This window comes from Vipera ursinii, assembly GCF_947247035.1.
Source record: "Vipera ursinii genome assembly, chromosome: 1".
In the NCBI taxonomy this organism is placed as follows: Eukaryota; Metazoa; Chordata; class Lepidosauria; order Squamata; family Viperidae; genus Vipera; species Vipera ursinii.
The window spans coordinates 85508705-85527644 of record NC_139512.1 but is presented as its reverse complement, the minus strand read 5'-3'; the positions used below and the strand labels follow the sequence as shown (position 1 = coordinate 85527644).

The window sequence follows — 18940 nt, the reverse complement described above, 5'->3', positions numbered from 1 at the left end:
GGCTGCCCTTGAGGACCACTTGGAGGCTTCAACTGGTGCAGAATGCGGCCGCACGAGTCGTGATGGGGGTTTCCCGATACTCCCATGTAACACCTCTACTCCGTGAGCTGCATTGGCTTCCGGTTGCCCTCCGGGTAAGATTCAAGATGCTGGTGATGACCTATAAAGCCCTAAATGGCTTGGGTCCGGGATATTTGAGGGAACACCTGCTGCCAGCATCAAGTTCCCTTCGTCCAGTGCGCTCTCACAGGGAGGGTCTTCTCAGGGTGCCGCCGGTAAAAGATTGCCGGTGGATAACACCCAGGGGGAGGGCCTTCTCTGTGGGTGCGCCTGCCCTCTGGAACCAGCTGCCCGTGGAGCTCAGGACTGCCCTTGACCTGCGTTCATTCCGCCGGGACCTGAAGACTTGGCTCTTTGAGCTCTCTGGCCCAGGCTGAGAATTTTAACTGGGGTTCAATTTTCAGGGATACTTTAATCTTTTTAATTGTCTTTTAACTTTTATATTTTGTATTGGTATGATTTTAAAATGCCCTGTAAACCACCCTGAGTCCTTCGGGAAAGGGTGGTATATAAATCTAATAAAATAAATAAATAAATAAATAAATAAATAAATAAATAAATAAATAAATAAATAAATAAATAAATAAAATAATTAACCACTGATATATTGACCATGCAAGAAAGTAATTAGCTGTATTTTTCTTTTCAGTTTTTTAGTTCTCAGCTTGATGTTGATGTTTTATACTGTAGGGTATACTATGTTTAACCTAACCAGGGTTATATCAATTTTTTCCCTACAGAAAAAGTTTTATTACCCATCTTTGCTACATATCGCCAGCTATTTTTACCATCAAGTGTATTGTCAGTGGCAAACCTGGGTATTCCACTTCATAATTTGTGAAATGACTCTCAAGGATATTTGCAATAAAAAAGTGTAAAGAATTATTTCTCACATCAAATTAGTGTCGAAGAGAGACTCAAAGTAAATTTAGATATTCCATATATGAAACTAAAAAAATCACTGTTAATGTTGAATTGTCTTAGGAGAAATGGATTATGTTTTAACATCCTTTTGTTAAGCATCTGAAGTTTGGGTTACACTGTAAGAAACTCTGTGCCTCTTTTGAAGCAAAACAGAGGTTATGAACTTTATCTATAAACTAATCCTTTCAATATTTAGTTCCAAAAACCAGTAGCATTACTCTGGTGAGAAAACTAGTGTGAAAACTACTTCTAATGCAATTAATAAATATTGTGCAGATATAACAGAAGAATGGCTGGTTATTCTGTGTTATTTGTTCATAGTAGGGCTTTTTGACCAAATAAGGCAATACAGCTTTCCCTTCTGCTTATAATACAGACATGAAATATGATGTTTCAAATGGTTACAAGAAAACACATTTCATCGTTTCTTGTCCATTTCCAAGGTTCTCCCTCTAAGAAGCTGGCAATGATTCTTGGATAGATTTATAGAGATTCCCCCTTGTCTCAATTAAACAATACTTTAATGGAGATCCAAGAGAAAGAATGAAGAATCAACTCAACAATAATTTGCAGTCAGTGATAAAAAGTGGAATTTATTAAAAGCCCCCAAAAATAGCTACTCTGGGAAAAAAAGATAATGATGTCAGTCATGTTTTAATAGTTATCATTTTGAGGCCCAAATGGAAGAGAACATTTCTTAAGCAGTGTAGCAAAGAAATAACTTTTATTCAACACATACGAAGCCTGGATAGACCTGGGTACTAATAAGAATTGGGATTAGAACTAGAAACAGGACTTTTTGTTCCTGTGTGGAAACAAAACGAAGTATTAAGACTTTGCCTGGAGTTTGTTCCACTCCTTATGGAGCAATCTGAAGATTCAGACATGCACTGGCAACTTTTGGATGTAACCAATATTCCCTGATTAATAAATCACTGTTCCCACAATTGATTCCTTTCCACTTAATTAAATTCTCATCTTCAAGATTTTTCTTTACAGAGATGCTTATAGATAAGAATTGGTGTAGTAACCTTTAGAAGGAGAAACCTCTATTTGGTGGACAAGGTAAATTAATAATATTTGTATTTCCATCAAGTACTTCCATCAAGACCATTGGGTATATTAAAAGAGTCTGTTCCAGACAGAACAGATTCAGTATTAATGGCTCTTCTCCCCTAATGGAGGAAGTACATTCAGACTTGCAAAAATCTGTTTCTTTAATCTTATAATAAAAGTAGTATTAGCTTGTGTGTTTGCAGTTTCCAAGTACGTTTCACCTTGGAGGGCTGATATCAGTCTTGCAAGTCTGAATGTACTTTCCCAGTCCCTCCATTCATGACAATTATGAAGAGTCATGCCTAAAATGCTTTTTCAAAATATATGTCTGCCCTGGATTCAGATTTCTTTAATCAGACCATTGTCTTGGCTACAGCTCTTCCTCCTGTCCCTAAGTGCTATTCCTTCTGCCCATTAAAATAGTCTAATGCAAGGCTGATTCTAGAACTCTGTCACAGGCCTAAATAGCTGCCATTTTGTCTTTCTAATGCTCATAACATGCTATAATTGTTAAGCAAATCCATTGTTTGCTATGGGGCAGTTTTTATCAGAAACCTGAAATAAACAGTTTCTGGCAAAACATAATAAAACGCAGTTATGGAACTGTGGGGAACAGCAAATGACTGTACATGTGAGCTGGTCGCTGAGCGCCCAAAATGCAGTCATGTGACCATGGTGGTGGTGGGTCCAAATGGTGGAACTTTGAAACCAAGTCATAAGTCTCCATTTCAGAGATCATCTTAACATTGAACTGTTATAAAGCGACCAGTCGTAAGCTGAGGACTATGACTGCCTGGAGGCATGTCAGTTACTGATGTCAGCACTATATATTAAGTTCTTCCTAATGGGGTGAATAGAATCTCTAAATCAAAGGGATGTGTGTGTTCCTAAATGCATCTGTCTCAGTGAAAGTGAGTATAATAGACAAATTCTTTAGTCTGGATACATAAAGACTCTGGTTGGAGCATTTTACCTTAACATAAAAATCACTGTTACTGGAGGCAGAAAAAAGGGGGGGGGAAGAGTAAGTGTCCCATGTTGGATAGATAGCATGACCCCAAATTTACAACCAATATGCATTTGCTTTCTGTTTATGAACTAGATCTTGATGAAGAAAAGATTGGTCTATAGTATTCTGTCTGGTCAAATTTTAGTGATGGTTTTAAAAGTAGGCCAAATAAAAATTAAGCTGAATAATTTCCCCTATGTACATCATGGATTTGTATGTTTCCTTTTTTTCTTTCCTTTTCCCCCCTTTCCTTTGTTTTTTTATTATTAAAGCAATAAAAAGAGGAGTGGATGCATAAGAGGGGTTTAAAATCTGCTGGCAGCACATTTATGACAGAAGAAAACCCAGTTTGTCACCTTACACATCCTTAACTTCTGGAATTCACTATCACGAGGCATAATGATGGCCATTTACTTGGACAGCTTTAGCAAGATATTAAACAAATTCATAGTGTTACATGCTTAAAAAGTCTGTGACCACGAATGGTCAAAATATTTCATGTTCCAAGTTGATAAATGGATAAATATTTTCTGGGATTCATGCCTGCATTATCTGCTTACGGACAACATCTAGAACAGGGGTAGGCAACCTTGGCTCTTTTATGACTCGTGAACTTCAACTCCCAAAATTCCTGAGCCAGCTGGCTCAGGAATTCTGGGAGTTGAAGTCCACGAGTCATAAAAGAGCCAAGGTTGCCTACTCCTGGTCTAGAACTATCTGGTTAAATTAAAAGTATCTTCAGCTAAGGACGAATTGGGGTGAACTAAAGACAATATAATGAGGGTTAGTAGACAAAGAGAGACATCATGGGAGACAGAAGAGGATGCTGGTGCATGTTTGTGGCTCGCTTAATTGCAATGGTGGGGGAGGCCCCAAAAGTTACCTTTACAAACTGGCTAAAGCAATCCATTCCTTGCCACCTGTGACTTTAAAGAGGGTATTCTACAATGAGCTGGTACAGAAAAATGGGTACTGCACCACTGAACTGTAGTGCCTTTCTATTTGCAAGGCTGAAAAATTGTCTAGCAACCTGGAACTCAACTTAGGGTTGAAGCAAAGTGAGCTTCCTTTACAAATACTGGCATGTGTCACTGACCAATTATGATTTTAAGTATCTCTAATGGTACAAAGGTGTGCTCTGTTCAGAATTCTGAGCCACACCTTTCCTTCATTTTTTTTAATATTCAACTTTTGTTGTTTCATTTCTGCAATAATCCTGTTTCAGAGAGGATTACTTGGAAAGCAACTAGTCGATTTATGATTCTGGAGAATGCATTTTACTCAGAACAGGTAAGTCAGCAAGACAAGTGACCTATTATAATGTCTTCCGTGAGTGAAAGTTGTGCTTTAAAAAAAACAAACTTGTTTTTGCTTCCTTCTATCATCGGGTATTTCCCTTTAGTATCACTATCCACTTACAGTATTGTCTATGTAAAATCACCATTCATTTACTAAGGGGAAAAGGTATCATTTGTTTTATAGGAAGATTTTTTTTAAAGACTAAAGTTTCATTTGGCATTTGCAGAATGTCAATTTAAAGACCTTGCCACAAAACTCTTTAACATACTGTATGTAAGAACTAAATAACATGAAAACTGGAGCACCATATGTGTGGATGGGAACTATTGGTTATGAAACTGTTTGGGCAGAATTTCAGGATGCCTTAATATAAATCACTAATCAGATATTGACATTTTATTCAATTCCTCATAATGGGGCATGAGGGTGGGGAGATCTCAGTTACAAGAAGAAATGGGTCGTTTTCATGAATAGAAAATATCATAGGAAGGTTTTTATTGCTTTGGTTCTGTTGTTATAATTTATTTATTTTTCTGTGTTGTATGCTCTACCCAGAGTCCTTTGCGGTTGGGATGGGTTACAATACTGTTAAATATACAGTTATGTATGTATGCAAGTATCAGCGATGGGATTCAGCCAGTTCGCACCAGTTTGGCAAGAACCGGTAGCTAATTTTTTGTTGTCCAGGCCCAGAATGGACTTCCGGAAGCAGCATCCACATAGAGAACTGGTTGTTCACATATTTGAATCCCACCACTGACATGTATGCTTAATTCTCTAAAAGCCAGCATAATATGCTTCCCGCATATAAACTTAGTTTTATTAAGCACCAGAGTCCGTAATTGTATGGAACTATTTGGATGCATCCAGATTATTTTAGTAGAACTTAACGATATGTCAAAAACAGAAATAATTAAATAACAGGCAACCTTTCCTTTCAAAGATATGTATGTTGCAGAATACATGAATCCCTGTTTTATTTATTTTTATTTATTTATTTTATTTAATTTCTATACCGCCCTTCTCCCTAAGGGACTCAGGGCGGTTCACAGGGCATATATAAATAAGTATACAAGTATACATTATTTTACATATGTTGGCCATTTTCAAATTAAACGGATGCAGTTTTCTTATACAGATCTAAATGACTGAAACATAAAAGAAAATAAGATCACATCAAAAAAAGGAAATAACATTTGTTCCATTAAGATCACAGAGGGTAGTTTCCCCCCCCCTGAACCTGTGACAGGTAGCTTTTCTTGTGGCCTTCTGTATCTTTCTTCAAGATGGTTCTGCTGGTTATAATAGTGTGAGGATCATTTTTATTCAGTTTAAAAATAAACCGTGCCATCAACATAACTTCTCCTCCTCTCAAGACTACAGATGGAACATTTTAAAATCATAAACCACCAGCAACTTAAAATGCAAAACATAGATGACATCAGTTTTTTTTTTTTTTTACAATTCACAACTAACAGTGGATGTTTGCTTTTGAAATGCGTTTAGGTAACTCTTTGAGGCAAGTAATGATCCCATATTGCAATAAGATAACCTAAATAGTACAAAATACTTTGATGTATAAAATAATCAGTTGTATTATATTTCTCCGCCCCCTCCATCCAAGTGATCAAGAATTAAGTTTCATTTTTCCTTTGAAAGAGTTGAAATAAGGAACAAGCATTCATCTGAGTGAATGACTTAGGATTTGCAATGTATTCGATCTTTTCAAAATTAAAATAGATTGCTTGGCCACTTTTAAAAAGCTTCCTTTGATTTTTCACACAGTGTCAAAATTTAAAATATTGATTCTGTTAGGAACAGATGTCTCCTTTGATTTAGAGGCAAATCCATCTCTCTTTTAAGTTTAGAGTGTACTTAAAAATACAATCCTGTGTGTGCCTGTACAAAAGAAGTCTCACACAATTTATAATAGTTTAAATACAAATAAGTGGATAAAATATTGCAGCCATAAGGAATAACCTGTGGCCCAGTAGACCAGGTTATAGAATCTGTGATAAAAGTTTAACTATGTCAGATAAAAAGTTGCCAATTCCAGATAAAAACAAGGGGAACAGAAAGTAGTTAAAAGCTTGCACATGAGAGCAAAATGTACAAGTAGTTGTGTTAATTTTTTTTATGAATAGAATTAATTGTCCTAAGCAGGAACAAAATCTGACTCTATTTCTTGGTGCAAAATCAATTTGAGGAAATGGATAGATAATCCTTAAGGTAATCAAACGGAGTGAAAACTAAGAAAATAATTGTAGGACCCAGGCAAAAGAACAAAATAGGGCCACAACACAACTCCAGAACAATAAATTACAGGATGGCCCTCTGTGTTCATAACAGTACATATTTTTTCAAAGGAAATAAACATATTTTATTAGTAACACTGGAAATAATAAACAGATCCTGTGGTCATCGCCATGTGTAGCCTTGCATCCTTTCACAGGATGAGGCAGAACGACTGGGATGGTTAGGAAATCATCAAAGTACCGCTGGGACATATGTCCCAAGCAGGACTGTGCCTGTTTCTGGGCCCCCTCCTTGGAGTTAGTGTGCATATGTGGGAGGTGGAAGTGCTGTTTTCAGTGTGCTGGTGTTTAAAGCGATAGGGTGACATCTGTTACAGGCATGCTCCTCCCATAATACCTGTAGGTCTCCCAAATCTGCTCTAGGCCAATTAAAATAGATTTAGGGAAGGGAGAAGGGATTGTGGGAGATCAAAGTAGCACTCCTGTGGAAACACATGTCTGGTTGTGTGACACTGGAGGCAGCCTAAAGCTATACAGGAAAGTTATCAGTTGTGAGAACAAGGAAGTGGCCAGGATTTCTCTTTCTCATAGATTTTGGGGCACTGGAGGTACAGGGATTACAAGATCATGGCATTGCTAGAAAAAGTGTGTCAGGTGTTTTTCAGGATTGGAGGCTTCCAAGTTTGTTTTTCTGCAGTTCTTGTCTGAATCTCTTTAGAGCAGGGGTCTTCAAACTTGGCCCTTTTATGACTTGTGGACTTCAACTTCCAGAATTCTGACTGAGGAATTCTGGGAGTTGAAGTCCACAAATCATAAAAGGTCCAAGTTTGAAGACCTCTGCTTTAGAGAATAGGTATATTAACCCTATGAAAAATTTAATGTACCTGTGTAATAGCTTCTTAACTCAGGCTGCTATTATATGGCTGAGTGTACTTGGCCAATCATGGAAAGCTCCAAGACCTGTAGAAAGAGGGCAGGAGTCAAAAATTGAAAAAAGATAGATTAAGATGAGTAAAGGACTGTGGGTTGTGTGAATGTGCTTAACCTGAATTCTCTTTTGTCCATTCCATTCTTATTTTCCCTTGTAGTGATATGTTCTCAACCCCACATATCAATCTTTCCTTTCTGAACCCTTTTATTGTTTTGTTCATTTCCAAGAAAGTTGGAGAAAATAGTGCTTGTGGGTGAGGAATTGCCTAACTGTGAAATGATCCAGACTGGTCAGCAGGACACACTTACCACTACAACATTTAACATTGAAAAACTACAAATGTGCACTAAGTTAAGCAAGAGATGCTTCTTACATTATATTTGAAATTGTAAATTGCAACTTTCAGGGCACTTCCATTCTCCTCCTAAAGCAATTTCAAGATGAGCTTTGTTCATCTAAATTTTAGGGATCTCAAAATATTGAGAAGTTGCAGGCACACATGAGCCAAGAAGCATTCATCTTTTTTCAACAGACCACCCACCCACCCACCCATCCACCCCCGCCTTACTCTGCCCAGTCTGTCTGGTGGGTTACAATAGACCCTGGAGCAACAGAAATCCTTTTACTTCCACTCCACATAAAGCATTTGACATTTGTAACATACATTATGCATAACTGGTTGCTTGTAAAAAAAATAAAAAAAGTGGAGGAGGGGAAAAGCTGAGTTTTTGCTAAGAAAAAAACCCTATGCAGCTTACAAAATTGCTTTTTCTTTTAAAATCATCTCGGAAGGTATAAATAACATTTATTCATTCACTAAATAACATTTATTCATTTATTTCAAATTGATATGGCCGTTCATCTTAACATCATAACTCTGGGTGGCAAGCATAAAATAAAAATGACGCCCCCATGAGAGCGTGTCAGCATTTGTACAACCATGGTTGCAGGCTGTTTGGACAGCTGAAGTGAGGACAGAGAAATACAGACAGGCATTAGAAAGAAGGGCATAAACCTAAGAGCTAGGAAGCTAGATGAGGCAACAGTTGCCCTCATTGGGGAAAGGAAAGAGTCCAAGTTCTACCAAACTGCTGTATTGCAAATGAAAAGACCAGCTGTGCTCTGATTTCACATAAACCAGCAAGGAACCAGGAAAAAAAATAATGGACTTGGCTCTCAGCACCATTTATAAATTGGAGCTCAGAGGATATTTAACTGATTATGAACTTGATGCAAACAGTTTGCCCAGTAGGGAAGAGCTTTTAGGTAGCAAATGGTGGGTGGATCTCAGACTTATTACTAGGTCTCTTAATGATTTTCAGTAGATCATTGCTGGACTTCTGATTTCCAGTTGTTTTAAAAACAGCAACAACAAAACAATTGTACCTATAAAGTGATATATCTATCCAACTGCATGCAAACATGATGCTGCTGAAATAAATAAAGCTTGGAAGAATTAGAAGTAGATGTTTGTTTGGAAGGAATAGAAACCATTTTCAATTCAAGTATTCAAAACAAATTCCTGGGCAGTGTCTCATGATTCATGAATTGTAAGTGTATGTTGTCTGTACAAGTCTCTCCAGTTGAGTGCTCTCAGGGTTGTAATATAGCAATAACAACATGGTTTCTTCAATTAACTCATGGCTTCCGCTAGTTCCCCCTGCCTGGACATAATGAAGAAAATGAGTCTAAATAGGGTTATAGCTTTGTAAAACATTTATGTAGTATCAGTGGATAATTTTTTATTACACTGTATGCCAGTGATGATCAACAATTTTGGAAAGCATACCATAAGTCAAATTTTGCATATATGTTAATAGTATTATATATATACAAATACAAATTCTGATCCTGCTATGGTATTATCAAGACTACTGGAGCTGGAGATCAGCAGAAGCACTATGATGATTACCTGGTATAGATCCAATGGCCAGTCTCCTCCACCTGAATAAAAGATTGCAGCAACGCTTTCCTGTATAAAAGATTGTGCTTCAAGATGACAGTTAAAGAAAATATGGTTAATTTGAAAAAGCTAATTTTGATAAAATCCAATCTAAATGAGTAGACAATCCCAGTGCTTTTTTTGTAAAACAAAAAGGTGCCGGAACTCACACATGTCATACAACCCGCCTTGCCTACCCTAGAAGGTTCCATCCAAAAAAGGTGCCGGAACTCCGTTCTGAGCGTTCTATGAGAAAAAAAGCCCTGAACAATCCCATTTCAGTTTCTTTTTTGAAATGACTAGAAATGACTGATTACTACTAGACCAGGTGAAGCCTGTGTGAATTTTGTAGGAGAAATTCATTCCATGTATAGAAATCAACACTTAGCTCCGTATTTCTTGGTAGTGGTGCCTACATTCGCCTGCAGCCCACTGTGGAGTTATATCCATTTGGTTTCATTGATTATTGGCTTGAGAAACTACTTATTGTGACTTCACTACTTGCTCATATACTTCACACGAACCATGTAAAGTGGAGGGGTTTTTTAATTAGTTCATATAAAATTAGAGAACAGACCAAAGTCCCCATCGCTTTTAACATTATTGTCTCATTGTCCCCTTTAAAATGGTAGGATTAGTGGAAGCATTATCTGATGAAACTGAAAACAATCAGCTTCTCAATAGCTCCCCCTTGTGTTTAAGACAATCCAACATGTTTAACAACTTCTTTCTCTCCAAATCTGGCACTAAGACAAGGAATATATAAATATGTATGTATATGTTTGACTTTGTTTTTAATTATTATAAAGAGTAAAAAATATTTTCTTATTAGGACTGTGCAGTAGTTCAGTTCTGATGGGGAGGAGGTGCTTTGGAATATGCAAAGTCAAGAAATGTCACACTGCTTACAACTCATTAAAGTAACTACATCAAAAAAATCTTAGAAATAGATGTAGGCCACTTTACAGAGTCTCAGACAGATGCTTCATTCATATTTCTGTGAAATATTATTTCTGATGATAGCCACAGTATTCCACAACCTTATTTCTTATGTAGCAAAATTAAAGCAAGAGCCTTGGTGGAGCAGTGGGCTAATGCCTCCTTAAGTAACACCAGCTGCCTGCAATTAGTGCAGGTTCGCATCCCACCAGGCTCAAGGTTGACTCAGCCTTCCATCCTTCCGAGGTAGGTAAAATGAGGACCCAGATTGTTGGGGGCAATTAAGCTGACTTTGTAATAATGCTGCTTGGGGCGGGGGGCGAAAGCCCTAATATGCAGGCATATACGTAGAATGAAGGCTATTGCTAAGCACATTGGTTTGTGCTTAGATTGTAAGCCGCCCTGAGTCTTCGGAGAAGGGCGGGATATAAATGGGATTAAAAAATAAATAAATATCATATTAGTTTGCCAGATTTTGTAAAAGACTGCTTTCAATGAAAATCTCAGTCAGAACTCGAAAACCCATCTCCGTGACACTATTGCATAGTCAGATCTTTGAAAGACAGTGTGTGCTAAAGATCCTTAAATTTCTCTGAAGTAGCAGTTCTACTTCAGAGGGAGGGAGGGAGTTTTATAGCCCTGCCCTCCACAAAATTGCTAATCTGAATATCTCTCTCACTGACAGTGGCTCCAGTTAAATCAGCTGTCCACTCTCTCCTCAGCTATTGTCATATCAAAGCAAAAATATTGGGAGATGAAATCATGGGACTCCCACATAATGTGTATTTTGGCACTTAACAAGGAGCATGAGAGAAAGCAATTGCATTCTGGCAGGCAAAAAGATCTGTGAGAGATGGAAGAGAGCATAAACTGTTCATTTTACCCTGTCTTTAGAGGATAGATGGATATTCCTTAGAAGGCTCCAATTATGGGACTCAGATATTTCCAATGTAATTCTAAATGACAGAAGGGACGGAGTTCTTCCACATGTCCCTTCAGAAAATTCTCGGAAGTCTTGTTCCAGTTCTTACTGCTCTGGGCAGGTGGTGGCCAGGCCTTCTCCATGGTGATGTCCCGATTGTGGAAAATTCTCTCTCAAAATATTCATTTGTACCTTCTCTGTTAAATTCGAGAATTCTTACTCTTTAAGAATATGAAAAATGCGAATGGCTGGAGGAATTTTCATCTTCCTGAATTATTTGTTGAAGTTCCTGAGCGTTAGTTAACATTTATTACAGTTATAGATCAACATCATAAAATGACTCATAACCCAAAGGAATATATACACATACATAGATGCATTGCAGGACATGAAATAAAAAAAGAGTAAAAGTTACAAAAATTCACAAACACATGTTATACAGGTCAAACTCTTCCATGGTACAGGAGAGGTGTTTGTTTAATTGGGAAGATGAGAAATCTTAACAGTTAGCCTGCATGTAGTGAACAGCAAAAAAAAACAAAACAGAATTTAGCTACCTTGTAGAAACTTCCACGTGCTTCTCCATCTCACAACATTTTCTTCTCATCTATCAGGCTTTGGGACAGCTACCTAAAACAGACCTTGATTCCTTGCCCAGCATAATTTTCACAGAGTTCTCTTTAACAAGATTCATCAAAATAAATGAAATGGGATTACAAGAATTTCAACAACTAAATTATTTCCCATCTGGAGCCAATGTATCTTAGGGCAAAGGCATTCCAATTTTCTTTTTGACAGCCTTCCTATGATCTCATGGGGAGGCAGGTCCCTTCTGTACCAACAGGGAAGCTTGCAGCTGGCTGTTTACATAATGGCAATACTATCAGTCTGGGAACCAACCCTTACATAACCTGATCTTCCAGAACAGTTTCACAGCAGGGGACTAGTAGCTCTGAACTCTAACCCATGTGGAAAGGGTAGCAGAACAAACCCTGTGTGACTGTCTCAAGGTCATCCAGTTTAGTCCTGAACTAAATGTCCCTTCCAGTAACTCTGAAGACAAGTTATTGAGTCTCACCAAGCAGAAAACTATCTGATGTAGCTAGCATAAAGTGATAAAGTAACAGTAACTCCATCCCAAATCTTAAAGGGGAGAAAGGAATGGAACTTGAATAATTCTGAGAACTGTTTCAATTCCAAATTGACTGCCACCTCTAATGAAATAAAATATTCAGTTGAGCGACCATGTCTTCTAAGGTCTAATTCAATACCTTTCATCCAGTTTGACTGGTGACTGCTATATCCAGTTGTGTCAAGAAGATGAGAAATCTCAGGTTAAAGATCAGTTTGGACTAGCATCTAAGGTTACTTAATTTCATAGAGGACACAGTAGAAATAATTTCTGCTTCCAATCACGCCAAAGAGTTAGAGATGCACACTGAGGAAGTCAGATCTTAAAATTTTGAATTTGAGAGTGTGTCAGTCTTGATTAGTATACATCTTTCTTATTGATTGATTGATTGATTGATTGATTGATTGATTTCCTGCCTTAACTATTTCTACAAGTAATGCAAGACAGTGAATATATCCAACACACATTCCTCCTCCTCTTATTTTTCCCCACAACAACAATAACAACCACCTTGTGAGATGAGTTGGGCTGATGAGAGAGAGTTACTGGTCCAAAGTCATCCAGTAGGTTTTCATGGCTAAGGCAGGACTAGAACTCATAGCTTCCTCGTTTCTCTCCTGCTGTCTTAGCCATTAGACCAACTGGCCTTGTACGTGTGAATAGTGATGGGTATATAATTGTTACCTCTACTGCCAGCAAATACAGAATTGATTAGCAACTTTTTGGATCTCATTGATGACCAGTTTTGCTTTGTTTCCTTCCAGGAAGTAGAGGACTGAAAGGTATTTGAAGGCCTTAGTTTGTTCTCTGAGATTGTTGCTTATTTTCCAGGAGTAGGTGTGGCTGGCCACTCTTTTGGTAAAGACAAATACTTTTGTTTTAATGTAACTCAGTTTTCCTCTCTACATTTACAGCTAGAACTTGTAACTTGTGTTACGTGGAATAGAACTATGTGCCATCAGGGCTTGAGTTAGGAAAAGTATATAAACAATAAATAGAAGGGGCAGTTGTTATTATATTGATGTATTCTTATTGTGCTCCTTTTCATTGCTTTTGGGAATTGAGTAAAGACCACCTTTAAATCAAGAAAGATGACAACCTGAATAGATTTTTCTTTTCACTAGATGGTATAGTACTAGACCAGGGGTAGGCAACCTCGGCTCTTTTATGACTCATGGACTTCAACTCCCAGAATTCCTGAGTCAGCTGACTCAGGAATTCTGGGAGTTGAAGTCCATGAGTCATAAAAGAGCCGAGGTTGCCTACCCCTGTACTAGACCAAGGTCTGTAATAGCTCACCCTGTTTTGAACCCAGCTTGGACCTTATTCAGAAACTTGTCCTGAATCGTAAGTTGGCCAGCTGGCTGAGAATACTTATGAAACTAATTGGAAACATGCAGTAGTTCTTGGTTAATGATCAGAAATGAGATTGGCAACTCCATCTCTAAGTGATATGGTCTTTACGGGAAACATCATATGACCATGAAGCACTAATGACTTCATTTCCTTTGTTGTCATTAGCACCAATTTTTGCAGTCATTGAGCATGTGCTCACGTGATTGTGACTTGAGATTTTACTGCCAGCTTCTCTATTGACACCACTTGTTGGAAGCCAGCTATGAAGTATGCAAATGGAGACTGTGACTATGGGATGCTGCGACAATCATAAACACTCATTTGTACCCAAGATCAGTCATGTGATCACAGAGATGCGGTGGCAATTATTAATGTGAGAAGCAGCTTTTAAGTTACTTTTTCAACACTGATACAACTTCGCATAGTCACAAGGCAATCATTAAGTGACATCTGCCTATATTTACTTGACTCTTGATCTTTTCACCATGAATGCCGTCTGCTAGCAGCTACGCTATGGCCAGAACAGGCAATGGAATAAGGCTATCCTGCCAGGGAGACGGCAGGTCTAATATGATCTACTTTCAAAAGCATTTCTTATGTACTATATACATGGGCAAACACAGAAACAACCCAAACTATTTATAGTCACATACACAGCTTTCCTTCATTGTCCTAAGCATGTGTATACAATATATATCTGTATACTCTCCAGTAGCCTCTCTCCCGTTTCTTTCGATGTCCATAATCTTGGGGTAATGAAAACATGAGGAAAAAAATAACTCTCTGCTCCTGTATACCATCTTTGCACTTCTTGTGCAAACTGTGTTCTCTCACTCCTACCTGCCAACAGGTTGTGATTTATCTTGATAAGATGGTGCAAAGAACAGGTCACTCCTGCATATGACCCCTGCAAAGAAAATCATATTGTATATAACACAATGAATAGCTGAGATATGTGCTTGGGTAACTGTGCCACATGTTCACAACTATACGGAATTGCATATGATTTAGGATTAAAAACCAACGTTCTTTTTTATGGAGAATAAGGAGCATATTTTCTTCTCGCTTTGGTGGTACACAATAAATATTTTTTTAAAAAAGCTTTAACTTAACTACCAGCAGTATGAATTGTTTGAGGTATTATTGTTGCTTAGTTCTGCTATTTTCTTTTAATGCTGCATTTTTTTTAAAAAAAAAAGTTTATTATGTTACAACATTTATCCTACCTGAGTTGTCAGAAATGCCATCAAAATCAATGAGAATGAATTTTAATGACTAACTCAAGGTCCATTACTTAATTATGAGCAATTTACTCTGACTCCTGCTCAATGAATTTTGGAAACAACTTGCTAGGAAAGGCAATATAAAATATATATTAAATATGAATGTAACAATGAATTTCTAATAAAGGACTATACCTGTTCCAACTTAGTTAATTGGTCATGTTATTAAATACTAGCAAGTATCTTTATTTAAATGGCAGCAAAATGTAGCAGTAAAGGGTTTTGGAAAACAGCTCAGGCATCTGAATTAATCATTTAGAGGCATACAGTCTTTCAGATATGAGACCTTGATCTTCTTTATAGCAGCCTTCTACAAATCTTCTCACAATTGTTAGGCGCATTTACTTATGAAAAACATAATTTTTGATCATCAATTACATTTCTCTGGGATTTTTAATGCAAATTTGATGCAACATTGGGCATGTTGTTGTAATGGTGCATTGTTTGTGTTTTTAAGGCCAAACTAAAGTACACGTATTTGCTGAATATTCATATATTAAAAGGTTCTTACAACTCAAAAGAACTATTAAAGAGAGAAGACAAAAGATTATAGGCATTAAATATTTAGAATGCCTGTAAATCAATAAAACACTAATAGCTGTTTCTCAGCTGAAATACTTTCCTGAAATTCTGTACATATTCTATATCATCTTACAAAACATCCATATGAATGTATTCTAGTGGGGGGAAGGGTGTCAAATGATATCTCACCACTAAGGTCACAACTATGGTATACAATCATCAGTGATGTGGGGAGGAGAAGGAGAAAGACATAGAGCTAGTGTGTCTGAGATCATTCCAGAAGAAGATCCTTGCTGTGGCTTTTTAAAATGGGCCTCTTTTAGTGTTTTTTTAATTCTAACAGCTAGAAGGGGACCTTGGATATTGCCTTGCATAAACAAGCAGTTATGAATCTTGAGGGTTGAAATTATAAGTATTCTGCAAAGTGGAAAGGTCCAGTTGTTTAGAGGAATATATAACCATTTGTTTCTTTAGTAACTGAAAATAATAGTTCTTTCAGTAGCAAAGGCAGTTATTTGCTAAATAAGCCACAAGATAAATACATGTATAGAATAACTATTGAGAGCTTGACAATGACACAGACAAGACTAACCACAGAATGCCTATTGAGATTCTCAAACATCCAGATCATGGTTGTCTCAAAGATGCTTCCTTGGATTTTTTTTTCTTTGAAAACATTTTGCTTCTCATCCAAGAAACCTCTTCAGTTCTAACTGACTTATGGGGTATGGAAGGATGAGAAGCAAAATGTTCTCAAAGAAAAATAAAAGAAAAGTCCAGCTGCCTTTTGGAAAAAGCAACTTTAGGATAATACTAGGAGGGGTGCAAAAATTGGGAAATGTGTTTTGCTTTGAATCTGAAATAAACACCTTGTGTTTTGGAAGTTTAACGAAACTGTTAAAGAGAGCTGTGGTTCAGCAAATCTGCAATCTGTATTATTGTGGAGTCCATAACTGGAGTCTTATAGAAAGAGTAAAGGTAGGATGGTGCATCTCACCTCTTTCTCCTCTTCTCCTCTGCATGACCTGAGAACTGACCTGCCTGGCAATCTTCCTAATAGTTTCCTTTCCCTACCACCCCTTTAGTTCCCAGGTACCAACACTACCACCAGTGATAGTGTCAATGCTGCTAACATTGGATGTTTTTGCATTGACAATAGATGGAAATGTAGCCATTTTTCCCCTTTCGCTTTTAGAGTTAGATAGCCCTGGGAGGGGGGGATGTGAATGAGAGTCCAGCTAGACATAACAGCACTAAACTTAGCATGAGAATCAAGGTTATTGAGCCCAGAGCTGGTAAAGACTTAGCGGGCTGGAGAGCTGGAGAGGAAGCCTGCCCTTCATGCCAATTGGGGAATGTGATTTATGACTGTTAATTGGAGGAGGGAATTGTGCTTTGATACTATGTGCCCAGGAATTCAGTTTTTGGCTTTGATTATATAAGTGCCAATATTATGCTACTCGAATAAAAGATCCTTTAAGGTAAACAATGCCTCGAAGTTCTTTTGAAGAGTTTCATCTGTCAGAACCATGACAGATAGCTTTGGATTTTTTTTCCTGTTTTCCCTATTCAGCACATCTGGATGGAACACACATTTCAGATCCATGACAAATATTCTTTATTGGATTTGAGCTTATATCAAACGTAGTTCAGTTTCACCTGAAACTGGCTCCTCCATGCATGGAACAGTTTGCGTATGGAACAGTTTGCATGTTCCCACTTGGTTTTGCAATTAGATTGTATCTCTTGTCTCTCTCATACACTACATTTTACATTGTGAGCTGTCCAGCTTTTGAAGATATTAGTAAAGATTAAGATTGCAAAATGATAAAATTATTTCCACCTACGTGGCAGACAGCCAGTGTTTTTGGGTAACCAGGAAGGCATTATTTTCTGCGAAATTTAGGAGGCTCCTGAAGGACTATGAGTCAGAAATAGTTCCTGAGTCACTATTTTCTTTGTTACAACCATGAAGATTAAAAAAAATGGGTGTGGATCTGACCAAGTCACAGTCCTCATTTATAACTCTATCTAAAACACAGATAACCAGAGTGAATTACTAGTTAACTGTGCCTCACCCACAGAAAAAAAAGGGAGAGAACTTCCAGGATATTCTAATAAAGCACACAGAATTCTCAAAAATCAGTCTGTGTTCTCTGAATATTTTGGGATGAACTCCAAAAATTCTCAACAGGATGGCTCCTAAATAATATTTCATTGCTAAATTGCATTATCATTTTTATTTTTAGCACCTATTTGTACATATCATTTTTATACAGTGGGTGAAGGAAGGGACTGGGACCGATATATGCAAGCAATACTTTGATCCAAGTAATAAGTTTACATCAGTAAGTTGAATGATGATTTTAGAAATCTAAGTTTAAATCCATACTCATCTACAAAGTTTCCTGGATGACTTTGAGTTAGTCATTTCCATTATTAATGTGTAAAGATAAAAGAGAGAACAAAGACCAACATGATATATTCTACTTCTTTTGGAATGCAATACATATTTGTATTTTTTTTTGTCCTTTGGGATACAACATACAAATTCATACAATGAAGAAAATTTGATAACTAGAGTAGAAAATGAGGAATATAACCAAATGAGGAATTTTCAAATAATAATACAGATATACAAATATCAGCTATCATATCATCAGCTATGACTGATATAACTTTAATGCTTATATGTCCTAAATAATAATCCAGAAAATATGAAGATAACTTTTCCCAGTGTTTCCCTATTTTTAATGTCAGAAGAGGTAAAGTGCTGTAAGATAATGTCAGAGCATGTGAAATTTCTTATACCATATAAATTAAACTACTTTTCCATATGGAAAAGCAAACCAGAAAAGCATATCTAAAGCGTGGCTTGTTAATATATTACAACCCTATGGGTGGGGGTTTTCAACTGTGGACAGCAGAAATTCCTGATGGTATTCCTAATTTTTAATTTTAATTTAATTTTTTAATTTTAATTCCATTTATATCCCGCCCTTCTCCGAAGACTCAGGGCGGCTTACAAGCTTAGCAGTAGCCTTCAGAGTGGATAGCTGATTTAACTGGAGCCACTGTCAGTGAGAGAGATATTCAGATTAGCAATTTTGTGGAGGGCAGGGCTATAAAACTCCCTCCCTCCCTCTGAAGTAGAACTGCTACTTCAGAGAAATTTAAGGATCTTTAGCACACACTGTCTTTCAAAGATCTGACTATGCAATAGTGTCACGGAGATGGGTTTTCGAGTTCTGACTGAGCTTTTCAATGAAAGCAGTCTTTTACAAAATCTGGCAAACTAATATGATATTTA

At 37.3% G+C, this 18940-nt stretch overlaps 1 protein-coding gene across 4 annotated transcripts in view; it reads left to right on the top strand.

Annotated features, from left to right (window-relative positions):
• Positions 1–18940, top strand: part of ANO1 (anoctamin 1) — a 177473-nt gene that overhangs the window by 8746 nt on the left and 149787 nt on the right. Inside the window, exon 1 of one of the 4 annotated variants that reach the window (XM_083355212.1) lies at positions 4195–4339. The exons of the other annotated variants lie outside the window; for them this stretch is intronic. The gene's annotated coding sequence lies outside the window, so the exon portion shown is untranslated. Of the gene's footprint in view, positions 1–4194; positions 4340–18940 lie in introns of those variants that run through there. 4 annotated transcript variants of the gene reach the window in all.